The sequence below is a fragment of the Thermobia domestica genome, chromosome 10 (genome assembly GCF_964235325.1).
Source record: "Thermobia domestica chromosome 10, izTheDome1.hap1.1, whole genome shotgun sequence".
Taxonomy (NCBI): Eukaryota; Metazoa; Arthropoda; class Insecta; order Zygentoma; family Lepismatidae; genus Thermobia; species Thermobia domestica.
The window spans coordinates 211,500,572-211,514,043 of NC_137463.1; positions in this window are offsets into that span (position 1 = coordinate 211,500,572).

A 13,472-nucleotide genomic window follows, 5' to 3' on the forward strand; every position below is an offset into this window, starting at 1 on the left:
TTGAAAGATCCTGGAAACATAGCGAAAAGGTTTATTCGCAAAAACATGTACCAGTAAACCTTGAAATCGGTGATTTAGTTTTGGTAAAACGGATGTTAAAATTGTCTGCTGAAAAGCATTTTAATCCTAAAATCGCGCGAATTTATGGTGGGCCTTTCCGTGTCCTCAGCAAGCCAACACCCAATACTGTTTGGTTAGAAAACATTGAGAACCCACAAATTAGAATTAAACGACATGTTAGGTTTTGTAAAGAATATGTCCCAGCTGGAAATGTAGAAAATAGAGGTAATATAAGCAATTAAAATGTTAAGTGATGATATTTTGTTAATTTGTACTATGATTGTTGGAACTTTTGGTGTTTGTTTTTTATGTTTCATTTTATTCCTGCAGGAAAAGAGTATCATCCATCATCCTTGTGTTTGTCCTCGTTTTGTAATCGTCACTGTTAATTCCATGTACTTCTGTGACAGGGAATGAATTGTAAAGAAGGAACGACCATGAGGTTTGAAAGAAAAAAAATGGAATTGGGGTAATGTACAACTCTAATAATTAATCTTTGTTATGGTTTAAAAATTTATCCCCCTGACCCCAGGGAACTATATATGTTACGATTAATTATTATCATTGTTATTATCTAATTGTAAATGAAACCCCCTTTCGATGTTTCCGTCAAAGTAGACTGGCAACCCTGTTTTGTCAAGCTACTGCGTAATGGCTCTCTTCCGAGTCAGGTTGCGTGATTGTGTAGCTGACGTCATCGGGAAGGCTTCCTCTGTGTGCAAAACACGAGACGGCGTCCTGTTGACTGCTGAACGAGGTAGGGTGATGTAGTTCGAAAATGGGTTCTTTAAAAAATCTAAGAATGGGAACGTAATACGTAAAGTTATAGTGACTGATTTTTGAAAGTAATTACTTTGTTTGAAACTTGTGCTTTTGAAGATTGAAATATGGCAAATGAATGGTGAAAAATAGTGACAATTTAATATAGTAAGTCTTGTCCTAATCAACGCGAATAAGTTATTGATATCTTTGGAAGTTTCATTATTTGAATTATTATGTGTGACTTACAGAGGAGGTGGGAGAGTTGGTGAAAGGGTCCTCTATGTTAATCTCTTTTGGCATTCTTATTTTTATTCAAAATTTATAGAGGATTCAGTCACTGACTCTGTTCACTGTTTCTCTTAAGGTAAGCTTTATGATAGTTTCAGGAAAAAAAAAAGTCAGAGTGTTTTTAAGAATTCTTGCTTGCCCTCTCCTTAATCGGAATCTTGAAGGAGGATTTCATACAACAACAGGTAAAGAAGTTGTTAAATAATTTTTGTGAAAAAAAAGTAAGCATTTGTGTAATATTTTCCGTTTAATTTGATTGAACCAATTATTCGTTCCCAGTCCAATGCTGGATTTGTTTGTTCTATTAAAGTGCTCAAGTTAACAAGTATTAATATACAAAATTTAAATCGTTATATATTTCTATTTATTATTGTTGTTTTCTATTATTTTTTATTCAAATAAATTGTTAACTACATTGAATTTTGGGAATTCACAATTTCACGAAGTAGCTTAGATCCTTACCCCACAGATTGGGTATAAAAAAAAAAGCATTTTTAGAAATAAGATAAAGGAATTAAAGCTATAATTTTTGGAAAGTAGAATTTGCTCCATTACCCGTAGTGCAAAAGTAAACTTGTATTTCGGTGTTGTCCGGTGGTTCCTCCTTTGAAAAAAAAAAAGTTCTGAAGGTAGGAGCTAGGGTTGGTCTACCGAGGTATAGGTTTACATGTTGCACTGAATTATGTATGTTGTGGTTCTCCGCAACAAGTTCCGACGCAGTTCGCTGCCTGTTCTGTTTTACCAGTCTGCTCAGCCTACAACGTCCGACATATGTAATGAGGTGGGAGGCGCCCAACACCTCGATGTTTGGATGTCGTTTCCCCTTGGTTTCGCCACTTTTTGAAGACACTTGTTGAAGTCCTGCAGTTTCCGAAATTCTCGTGCCGAGTGTTTCTGAATGAGTATTTTCTTCAAAATAATATTAAAAATTATAGAAAGGTTTTCGAGACATTCGAGTCGAGTCGAGATTCGAGACATGTCTCGACTCGTATGCATCCCTAGTCGTGATTCTCTTTGCTTAGTCATCCGTCTCCCTTAGTCTAAACTACATAATCATAGGACGTTAAACAGAAAGATTTCATTTTTTATGGAAATCCTTCACGGTGTAACCTAACCGCTTTATGGCAATTTGCATTAACCATTCCATAACTAAACACAATATTTACAAGCTCGTCAACTGCAAACTCCATTGCATTGCAATAGATTTATTGCCACAAAAACAACACACGGAATAACTGCACTATATCAGTCTGTCAGCACTAACCAGACGACTGTCAACAAACCTTCGCAACTATATGGAACGAAACATTTCACAGGCAAGTGATAATTGATGCACATCTGCCGATCCCAAACCTTTGAGCATACAATGGTAGTATCGTATAATCTTATTGGTCAATCATATATAGTCATTATCAAAAATCTGAGCACATTACGGATTTGTCAGAATTCTCAAAAAGGACGTAGCCAGTCCAAAAATGTAGAGGGGGAGGCTGAAGTTATGGGAGCCCGATCCAACCATATTATAGTTCATCACCATATTATAGTTCATTTGCAAACCTATCGTGAAAATTTTGGGGGACAGCGAAAATTTATGGGGGCACCCCCTAGACCTCCCTGGATACGAGCCTGCATATATCTACACAAAATCTAGTTTGTTAGACTTTTTCTGTAAAATAAACATTGTTGATCATATAAAGAAAATATATGGACCCGTTTCCACTGAGATAAATTTATTGAGTATGTTTGCATTCAGTGAAACGTCAACCCTTAGCTTTGATAAGACTTTTACAAATCCCAGGTTTGATTAATTTATGCAAGTTGTGCAAAACTATGCGATTCCAGTAGCTCTGAAAAATCTTCCAAAGACTTTCAGCATTCCCTGGCATCTATTTACAGTCCAGCCAATTCATCTTACAAGAGCTCGATGGATAACAAATCCACTGACTGTAGCAACAATTTCATTTGTTGATGATATAAGTGTCTTCTTTGCATTGCAGACAATTAACTGTTTGAGATCATGTAATCATGTTGTAGTACAAAGTTAGTGTCCCAAAACCACTTTCCTGGTGGTATTCTATATCTCACTTAAACGCTGTGAAACACTTTTATAAACTATTCCATCAATTCTAACTAAATTGTCAACCTGGTAGATTGTAAAGCATCCCCAGACATTGACGATACTTTCTCCGTGCCTTGCTGTAGATAAAGCACGGTCAAGATGAAAGCGGTTGAGAACGAAGCAAAAACTTATAGCATTGGAAGTTGGAATTTAGATTTGTCGGTCTATAGCACTCTATTCCATTGCTGGTCATTCCAGTCTTTATTTTATTTTATTTTATTTTATTCTTTTGGCCAGGAATACTCTCTTGTAATGTTTCCTGCTTGGAAGAATGGTTTCTTTGCCGCAATCCAATCCCAAGATAGTAGATCTGAAGGCGCTGAGTCACCATCCTATTTAATACTGATTAGACGTAACTCTTCCATAGTTCTATTGGTTCGTCTGGAGCGGTTAAATTCTTTCCGTTTGCTTGTTTGTTTTTTCTTTCAGTCGACTTGTTCTGATAGAAGTTATTTTTGGACAATCAGTGCGTTTCCATGTAATATTTACATAACTTTGTAACTATCTTTCAAGAGTCCGACGCACTGCTCCGCCCGATCACTATGCGATTTTTATTTTTTAATTTTTATTTTATTTTGTTTATTTTTGCAGAGAATAAGTCTCTTTTCTCAAAAAAAAAAAAAAAAAAAATTGCACACGTGCTTATACCCTTATTTAAGAATTTCTTTTCCGCATTTTTGAATTTTTAAGTATTTGCATGTTCTTCACACTGTTGAAATTGTTCACGCAAATGAAAACAGTAAGATCGCATGTCATAGATTTGCATCCAATTTTATGCCCATAGTACGACACGATTGAATACCATATGATTGTTCCTTAACATTCGTTCATACCAGGGCCGGCGCTAGAAGTTTTGCCGCCCTGGGCACTACTTTCACATGCCGCCCTTTTATTATTTTCTTTCTCACATTTTGCCGCTCCTGCATTCTTTTCTTTTTCAGATTTTGCCGCCCATCAGACTTGCCGCCCTGGGCGGTGGCACGGTTTGACCCCCTCTCGCGCCGGCCCTGGTTCATACACACAGTGCTATTTCTCATTGAAACAATGTATAATCAAACATAGCGTGGCAATAATTGTCTTTACATTAGTTATCTGTTTATTGATAAGCAGCTTTTCTCAATAAACTTGTCTCGATCTCAACAACACCATGAATTTTCGTATGCATATGCGAACAATGTTGTTTATTTTAAAAAAAGGAGCTAAATAAACATGCTTTTGCGTGTTTTTTAGGTAAGTCTTTACTTTAGGCAAGGCAGTGACAATAACCAAGTCATCTGAACCGGTTCCCGCAATTATAGTTACAGTTCCCAAGAAGGAAAGACAGAAAACAACGTGCCCTGCGGGGCTCTAACCCGCCTTCACTCGCTAATGCTCGTTCGGCAATACTATGCACTGACAGGATATCACTGCCTTGCCCAAAGTAAATAGTTACCGTCTTTTATTTCAAAAATTCTGAAAAATTAATAGTGTGTTCAGCCTTTTCATAATGACTGTATATGATATCAAGAATCAGAGCATTTGACTGAATCATGAATCACAAGCGAAAGTGGTTTCTCTTTATATGCTAATCCTATTGTAACGTCTTCATGGTTTAAGAATTTTAAAGCAATTTTGATTCTGTGTCGTTTCATCTTCATAGTTCCATATTCTTTTCCGGTATATAAGTGAAGTAAATTTAACTAATTTGGATTGTTGAGAAGTCTACAATTATTTACAAGAGCTGAACTACACAAGTTCACTCGGAATTTGCATTTATATTTCAATTGTAACACGTGCATTATTTAGTTTGGTTCACTTATCGCTAGTAAGTCACTACCTCAACAAATATCTTACATTCACTACTCACAATCTCTCCGTTGCACAAGAAAGGATTCTTGGTAATTGTGGGAGGGTCACTAGAGCCTGTGACAGACATCTTGGCATTTCAGCTAAACGAATAAAACGCAAGCTCTGACGCGACGTTGCCAAGTGGTAAAAGGGTGCGAGTATGACTTGGCTAAGCAGACGAACCACAGCGCGATCAGGTGGCAGGGAATAGACTGAAGTGAATGTGTACAAAATAAACGCGGCAATACCGCAGGCCTCTCATTTGCTAGCAGCATTTAAAGGGAACTTGGAGCGTCGCCTTCAAATACCAAGATGTTTGTCACGCCGTTTAGTAACATCTGTTCCTACGTACAGTGAGATTTTTGTCAAGGCAGCATTCTATACGCGTAGAAAGCAGTTAGAGGAAGACTCAGTATCAACTTCAAACGAGAATATTAGCGAAGGGCTTATGAGCGAAAAGTGAAATAAACTGCACATTGATCTACTTATCAAATACTATATGTTTGAGGTCACAAGAAAATCCGAATGGTCTACCGTTTGTAATGTTCCACTTATAAGGTAAAGAATATTCTGTGCAGTTTATTAATTTAACGCCGAAAATTATTATTTTTTTCACTTTCCTTTCTTTCAATGATCATCTAAAATAGTGATTCCCAGTCGATGTATCGCGACACACTGATGTACCGCGAAATTTTAGAATGTAAACATTAATATTAGATTGTGTAATCCGAAAAGCTTTTAGACTTTTATTTTATTTTTCATCACAAAGCCTTAGTTAAAATAGTTAAAAATGGGTTATATAATGAGTTAAAAGAAAATTTTGAGGCACAAAAAAAAAAAAAAAAAAAGACAACTGCGGCAGCAATGCTCAACAAAACTTGCAGATATTTACTGTATATTGAGTTACGCGTCAAATAATATACTTTTCTGAATTTAAATGACTCTCTAGCTAGAACATTCTACTCTGGTCTTTTTTAGTTTGTTTTTGCGCATGCCCAAATAATTGAGTACAGATTAATAATATGGATCAGAACTAAGGTTCTATGAGTACAATACTAATGTAAACAATACTCACCAACGTGTGCTACGGTATAATAGAATAAAGGAAGAGTATAGTAGGGTAGAATAGGTTGGGTTAGATTTGTTTGACAGGTTAGGTTTTGTTCAAGATGTCCGGAACATCGAACAATTCGAAACTTGAAGCGCCAGAGTTTGTGAAACATAAGTGTGATTGAAATGAAATTGCTCCTTCTGGAAAGCCTATCTATGTAGTTATAAATATGGATATAATAAATTATGGGAATGGTTTCAACATTTGTGCCCGCGAAAGTATAAAAAAAAATCGAAGGTGATGATATTTAAAAAAAAAACGTTGAAAACCATTAATTGGAAATAAGTGTGGCATTGTTTGAGAATAAATAGGACTATTAATGGGTAGGCTGCATAGGAATGTATTGTTGGGAAAAGACAACGACACATTGGCACTAAGAGCAGATATCCCACGGCTGTGGTAATGGGATGTCATAAAAGCACATGTTTACCGGCATTATGGCATACTATGGAAATACTGGCGTATCAGATGGTGTCAACGGATGTTGCTCACCACCAACTATCCTATGGTTCGAGTCTTACAAACAAACAAGAAACTTGAAAAGAAAATGTAGTATTCTCCTATAATGTAAAACGAAATGTAGTAACAGTTTCATTTCATTCACACTTATGGTTTAAGAGCACTAATGCTTCAAATTTTGGGTTGCATGACTTTCCAGACATCCTGTAGAACAAATTAATGTTTGTGTATTGTATTTACAATAATGTTTAATCCAGTTTTCGCGTGATGATAGGAGTTCCTATAGCACATATGTTCCTATAGTAATACGGGTTTCAAGATAGTAAAGCTACATTTGTAAACGAAATAGAGCTTCCTTACACTGTGAAAATATTCCTTCGGAGAAAAATAATGTCTAATATAGTTGACTTTCCTATACACTTACTCATATGAATTTTAACCATCCTATAGCATTTGTCATGGATTGAGACTAGTAAGTCTACACTATCTTGTAAATAAAACACACAGCTTTTCCACACTGTGCAGAAATACTCCGTCGGCGGGAAAATCTCATATGCAGTCCTCTTTCATATGCGGTTACTCATTTTAATTGTGAAATTACTATTTTAATGACGATCTATTCTCAGTCTGCACTGAATATTCATATGTATTTTAAATAATATTACTATATATCATATTAAATTGTTTCCCTCCTACTGCAGTAGACATTTTTTCTAATAGATGTGCTAAATTAATATGCATTATGTGTTTAAAACACACCATAATATTGTGTGAATTAGTATCATTTTTATTTATCTTTTTCTTTTACCATTTAACGGTTTGTAAACATTGTAAACTTATGCTTTCAGTCTGTCATTTTTCACCTCAGAGCAAAGCAGACTTAGTTAATAAATAAAAGCTAAGCCATCACAGTTTGTTTACTTAATACTTGAAGTAAGGAGTTATCGTATTTTTAGACTCAATGAATTAACCAAAGATTCTGATTCCTGATACCATACCCGCATCGACCAATAAGACTAGAATATAATATTTCATACACTCCGGATAAGAATAAGAACAAGTGTCCGGAAGCGCATCATTCCCGAGATAGAGGCAAATTAGTCGCAACTGAACAAATGTCTCTATAACTCTGAAACGGGTCTCGAGCTCCAGTAAGATTTGCCTCCCTAGATGCATGTTCTTCGTCATTATTTCCCAGTTCTGAATTTTTTCCTGCTTCATGTCGGCTACGACTGAGTCTCACCATCTACTTTTCGGTCGATCTCGCTAATGTTTCCCTTCCACTGTTCTTTCACATATCCTCTTTGCTGTCCTGTCTTGGTCTATTCTGTTAAGGCGTCCGAGCCACCTCAGTCGGTTTATTTATTTATTGAAAAAAATCCCAGATACAGCATAACTTTGCCATTTTACACAAGGAAAAGTTACACAGTAAAAGAAAGGAAAAACAAGACAACAATAACAACAACATAGAACAGTGTCAAAAAAAAAAAAAGAGTGTAAAAGTAATATTATTCCGTCAAAACTCGTTTAATTGCTCTATCAAACACCGAATAGCTGAAAAAAATGTCCACATCAGTTGTTACTTGATTATAACAGTTCGGTATTCTGTTAAAAAAAAAGATCTCTGTATAATTGCCAACCTAGGACGGGTAAGATGGAATAGGTGGATATTTCGGGTGATGCGGGAAGGGACACATACGGATAGTTCCTGAAGTAATATTTCCGATCTGAAGTCTCCACTCACTATTTTATGAAGATATTTCAGGTCAGGTAATTCTACGTACTTCCGGTGTCTGGTTATTCAGATGACACAAGAGTTCCTTCTTAGTTAATATTCGAAGTGCAGGAACACGGAAACGGACTATAGCGATAAAGAAATTAAAAATAGAATCAACTCTGGAGAGATATGTAGTTGCTGCCATGGCCCATATGGGAGACCAGTATTCGATCTTGGGTGCTATTAAAGTTTTATAAAAAGTTGCTAATGACGAAATAGTGCGTAGTTCAGTGAATCGATAAACAAGTCCCAACATGCGCATTGAATTCTTAAGTATTGAGGAGATGTGGTCAGAGAATGTGAGTTTTGAATCAAGGATGACATCAAGATCATAATGACTAGCAGAATATGTGATAGGGAAATCATTGACATGGTAGTTGGATGGAACAGGAGACTTTCTCAAAGTATGAATGATATCTTCATTGGCGTACAGATTTAATAGTCTGTACTAAAAAGACGCTTTATTCTATACTGGTTGTCTCCTAGTTTTGATGATCCAACAATCTTCCACACGATTTACCGTTCAAAGCTAGGTAGGATCTGTTTTTCTCGAAATATCCAGCACCCTGAAACAAACACGACAACTGGTTTAATTAGTGTCCTGTAAATTTCGGCTTTTGTTATCTGCTTACTACTCTTTATCGGAGGGTCGGTAAAGAGTGAAGTATACCCTGTTTGCTATGTTTATCCAATATTTAATTTATGTTGTTTGTTGTTATTATTACTACTAGATAGGTGAAATATTTTGCTATTTCAAAATAGTATGCTTCTGTTTTAAAGTTTGATTCCAGCCTTCTAGGTATACCTTTATCTCTGGAAATGACTAGTAATTTTGTCTTGTCTTCTACTTCCTGCCCCATTTTCCATACTTCCTGTTCCAGATTGCTGAATGACTCCTTAATGAGCTTGAAGCTCCGGCCAATGATGTCCATTTCGTCCGCGTAACCTATGATTCATAGCTGTTATTTATAAGACTATCCCTTCGCTTCTAATTAGTTCTCCTCATCGATACCTTGGGTGCTAGGTTGAATACTAGTGGAGCAAGTTCATCTCCCTGTCTGACTCCGTTTTTAACACATGACTTATTGGACGTATGTTTTTTTTTTTTTTCTATTTTGACTGATTCTTCTGTGGTTGCAGTCTTGCACAGGTGTATTCGTTTGTCGGGGATTCTTAGCTCGTGTAAAGCCTTCCAGAGTTCGTTTCTCAGAACGCTGTCGTATGCTGTACAGAAGTCAATGAATAGGTGATATGTTGTGATAGTTTGCTCTCAGATTTTTTCTATTATTTGTTTCGTTGTAAATAACTGGTCTATTATTTTGATCTGTTCTTCCTAAACCCACACTGATATTCACCTATTATTTTCTCGTAGAATATTTCCATTCTTTTTCTGTTTAATGTTTTGGCACTTTTGTGTAGATGGTGAGTAATATGATGGCGCGATAATTCCGGCATTAAAGTTGGTAATTTCTCGTGTATCGGGTTCGTTACTCCTACTTTTTAGTCATCTCGAGTTGGCTCAGAGTCATTCCATATGTTTACCTTTATTTTCTGTAGAATTTCAGCAAAAGATTCTCCACCTATTGTCAGCATCTCAGTTGTTATTTGAGTCGATACCTAGTTCTTTGTTGTTTTTCATCTTCTGTATTACAATGTTTATTGTCTCTAGTGTTGATTCTGTTATTTCATGCTCTTCATTATCCGGGATTTTTGGATGGTCAGACTTCGATGTCTGAGTTGATTCATTTGTATTTCCGCTTAGTCTGCTGGTGCGTAAGAGGTATTTTTGTTGTAATCTGCTCAGCATCCCATGATGTCTTTTTTTGTTACTGACTATATTTCCTTTTGTGTTCATGATGTGGTTATACCTGTATAGAGAGGTTTGGAGCTTTCTTGATACTTTCAATTTCGTTACAAATGTTTCTAGTGTGGCTTGAGTATTTTTTAGTGCTGAGTTTCCTGTAGTTTGTTTTCCGTAAGTTCTTTCTTTTTCCTCTTGTATAATTTCTTTGCTTGTTGTCTTACTACTTTATATTTCTCTGCTTTCTCTTTCTTTTTGTCCGTCAGCATTTTGGTTCTTCCTTGACTTTAAGTATTCAAAGCATCCTGGAATACTTCATCGAACCTTCGTTCCTCTTGGACGTATTTCTTTCTCCTAGTGTTGCTTTGGTTATTCCTTTCTTCAGTATTTTCCATAGTTCATTTGATCATTTATTCTTTATTGTGCTGGTCCTAATCTCTCATATTCTGTGTTCTAATTCGTTTGGGTCTTTGGGCTACTGGCTCCTTCTTTAGTTTGTCGGTTTCCTATCTAGATATTTCCTCCAGGTTAGATTTCAAATTTCTAATGATTTTGTATCTCACTTTTGCTGCTACAAGATAGTACCCGAGTCGCTATGGGCTCCACACTTCAATTTCGTGTTTAGTATACTCCTCCTCTGCTGGTTATCTACTAACGTATGATCTATTTTATTTTCTGCCTGACCATAGGGGGATCTCCAAGTGACTGTGTGATCTCTTTTATAAATAAATCTGGTACAGTACTTATTACTGTCATGTTTCTTGATGAGGCTAAATTAATCAACTTTTTCACCTTGGATGAGGCATTAAAACTTCAGTGAGCCATCCGAACAGAACGTAAGATCACGCAAAATTGATAGGGAAACATTTACGTTGTTGTGTGAAGAAATTTAAAGCATTTCGAATCCTTCTCCAACTATGCTGTATTGTTATTATTTTGAGGGCCCAAGGGAACAGGCTGTTGAATTGGCCACGTTGCTTTTTCATTTAACATACTGTGCCTTACCACAGTGGTGCCCAAACTGCTGGTGTGGTTGGAAAGATTCACCTTTTTTTATTTCAAAGTACCTGTTCCCAACAACTTTTCTCTCTTTTCAGTTTTTGTATCTTTACTCATAATGACTTAGTCTATGGCCCCCGGATTTTTGGCCCCAGGGTGATATTCAACGCTATACCACACTTTGGTGCCATTTTGTAGCTAAGTGATCGTGATTGGTTTCAATAATCATAGTTTGGTTAAGAATCTTGACCACTTGTGTCCCTTCAATTTACAGGTCTTTTACGTATTAACAACAGAACCGTACGAACATTTTGAAGAAGGAAATAAATAAGGTTATTGTATTTATTATAAGAAATGACGAAACCCAAACTATAGCTTGAGCAGTAGAAGTAGTTCTAATGGAACGGAGAACCATTTCATAGATCTTCAAGCAGCGAGAAATACCGTAAAATTTACTTTTCATGATAAAAAAAAAAAAAAACATCATTTGGAGAAGAATGATGGCCGTTAATCCTAAAAATATTTCAACATGTCGATAAAACCATAATTTCCAGGTCCGAGAAAGTGGCCATCAGTTCTGGTAAAATGTGAATCTTCGGGTGAATTTAAATATTCTGTTTGATACAACAATTTCTTCTCTTTCGAATTGGTCCAGTTTATTCTTTCTAAAGTGTCTGTTTCAGAGAAACCAGCCAAAAACCGAATGAAGGCCTCTTCTTCCACCTTATTTTCAAAATGGTAGCCTCAGCACATTTCAGATACGTGGGGACTTTTAGCATATTTATGAGGAAAACAAATGGAACAATTCTCTGAAGAAAAGGTTATTATTTGATATGTCCACGAGAGCTATAAAAGAAAATTTTAATTCGACTGGTCTATATAGGACTTGAAATCGATTACATTCTAAATCAAATTGTGGTTACTGAACCTCCTTCTCCATTACTAGTAAATAAAGAATAACAGTAAGTTATTATAACATGTCGAATTTTAGATCAAAGGGCCTGCTTTTTCTTTACAAGTATTTAAGTGATGAAACCTTTTGATTAGCATACATAACTGACACGTTTTAAGCTGCCAGAAATAACGTACAATATTGACGTAATATTTAGTGTCCACTTATTTTCTTATATAATGAAATACTCAATAAGTATTTTCCTTGATTAACGTCTTATGAGCTCGTAAATGTGTCATATTTCGAATGGGAAATATTTCTAACAACTAATAAATATGCTGAGAAAATGTTAGTAGTGGCGGTAGACCCATATGAATTAGTACTCATTGACGGACTGTTATGCCCACCTATACATGTCTCAAGAAACAAATTTTCTGCGCAAATTGAGCTCGGAGATTTTAGTATAGTTGCTGGGCGTCCTTTATGTACAGGATTGTATTATGTGTCCTGTATTTACTTATTAATACTTACAGTTCAAGTTATTATGCCATGCCAAAATGAATATTGACAATGTTGGCTTCATGGGTGAACTGTAACATTACAATTTGTATATAATTTTACCTTAATTTCCATCTCGAAATCGAAATCTAAAGTCAATACTTTAGAAAGAATGAAATATCATCCACTACATTCCTCAGTGAATTCTAGCATTTAAGTTTTCTACGTATAATGTACGCAATAGATGTGAAACAATTCTAATACTGAATGACAGAAGAGGTATAATTTCATGCTTGGTACTAATCTATGTTTTTGTTGCACATGACTAGAGTTTAAGGTAAATTTAATATATTTTTAAGTGCCAAAATAACGTACCTTTTACATGTATGTTTAGAAATCTACTTTGTTCTTTTCCTACAACAATCGTCTTATATTTACAGTGGAGAAATTTGGCAATGCTAGGTTTAGAAACTAATGCTCTCTAGCCTAGACCAATTTCTCTGTGATTTCTACTTGTTTGCGAACTTACAAGAAATGCCCCAGGGACCGGAGTTTGCCATGTCTTACCGAACTTTGAACCTATGTATAAGAAGCATATACATATATATATAAGAAGCATTGTTAAAGTGGAACATTTGAATACAAATTTTCAAGGGTGGAGGCTGAGATGGCTGGGACATGCAGGAGAGACGACAATTATGTGGGGTAAACAAGCTGGAAAGCTTAAAAGATAAAATGAAATCTTTATGTTTTACGTCCAACGGTTATGCCGGTTAGGCTAAAGGAGACAGTGATGATGAGAAATGAGTGAAATGGTGGAATGAAGAAAGTGGGAGGAAACGGGAGAACCTCGAGAAAACCCATGAGCATGGTGTTTGC